Below are 1541 nucleotides of genomic sequence, written 5' to 3'. Positions count from 1 at the left end.
ACATTCCCACCAACAGTGTATAAGTGTTCCAGTCTCTCCACAACCTCTCTAGCATTTGTTATTTTGTGTTTTTTGGATTAATGCTAGCCTTGTTGTGGTGAGATGGTATCTCACTGTAGTTTTGATCTGCATTTCTCTAATGGCTAATGATCGTGAGCATTTCTTCATGGGTCTATTAGTTGCCTGAAAATCTTTGGTGAAGTGCCTGTTCATGTCTTTTGCCCATTTCTTAATTGGGTTATTTGTCTTTTTGCTGTTGAGGTTTGGCAGCATCTTATAGATTTTAGAGATTAAACGCTGATCGGATTTGTTGTACTGAAAATTTTTTTCCCAGTCTGTAGACTGGCTTTTTACTCTTGGTGAAGTCTGCTGATGAGCACAAGTGTTTGATTTTTAGGAGCTCCCATTCATCTAGTCTCTCTTCTGGTGCTTGTGCGTTCTTACTTATGGTTCGTATTGTCTTCATGCCATATATTAGGGCTCTTAGCGTTGTCTCTATTTTTTCTTCTACGATCTTTATCGTTTTCAATTTTATATTTAAGTCTTTGACCAATTTTGAGTTAGTTTTGTACATGGTTTGAGATATGGGTCTTGTTTCAGTTTTTTGCAAATAGATAACCAATTACGCCAGCACCAATTGTTAAACAGACTTGTCTTTTTCCCAATTAATGGACTTTCAGCCTTTGTCAAATATTAGCTGCTCATAGGTGGATGAGTTTATATCTGGATTCCCAACTCTGTTCCATCGGTCTATGTATCTCTGGTTGTACCAGTACCAGGCTGTCTTGACTACCGTGGCAGTATAATAGATCCTAAAATCAGGTAGTGTAAGGCCTCCCGCTTTGTTCTTCTTCTTGAGTAATGCTTTATTTTTTCGGGGCCTCTTCCCTTTCCATATGAAGTTGGTGATTTGTTTCTCCATCTCATTAAAAAACGCTGGAGGAATTTGTACCGGGGTTGCATTGTATCTATAGATTGCTTTGGGTAGAATTGACATTTTCACTATGTTGAGTCTACTTATCCATAAGCAAGATATATTTTTCCATTTATGCAGGTCTCTTTTACTTTCTTGCAGTACTGTCTTGTAGTTTTCTCTGTAAAGATCTTTTACATCTCTGTTTAGATTTATTCCTAAGTATTTTATCTTACTGGGGGCTACTGTACATGGTATTGATTTGGTGATTTCCACTTCAAGCTTCTATTTATTGGCGTAAGGGAATCCAATTCATTTTTGTATGTTTATCTTGTGTCCTGAAACTTTGCTGAAATCTTCTATTAGTTCCAGTAGTTTTCTTGTGGATTTCTTGGGGTTTTCTGTGCATAAGATCATATCATCTGCGAATAGAGATACTTTGACTTCTTCCCTACCTATTTGGATGCTTTATTTCTTCTTCTAGCCTAACTGCTCTGGTTAGGACCTCCAGCACAATGTTGAATAATAGTGGTGATAAAGGGCATCCTTGTCTGGTTCCTGTTCTCAAGGGGAATGCTTTCAAAGTCTCTCCATTTAGGATGATGGTGGCTGTTGGTTTTGTATAAAT

General features: G+C 37.6%; 1 protein-coding gene across 7 annotated transcripts in view; it reads right to left on the bottom strand.

Moving 5' to 3' along the window:
* Positions 1-1541, bottom strand: part of RABGAP1 (RAB GTPase activating protein 1) — a 204403-nt gene that overhangs the window by 168490 nt on the left and 34372 nt on the right. The window lies entirely within an intron of this gene.

Source organism: Trichechus manatus, unplaced genomic scaffold (assembly GCF_000243295.1).
Source record: "Trichechus manatus latirostris isolate Lorelei unplaced genomic scaffold, TriManLat1.0 scaffold00038, whole genome shotgun sequence".
NCBI lineage: Eukaryota > Metazoa > Chordata > Mammalia > Sirenia > Trichechidae > Trichechus > Trichechus manatus.
This window is presented reverse-complemented; position numbering and strand designations above follow the sequence as displayed.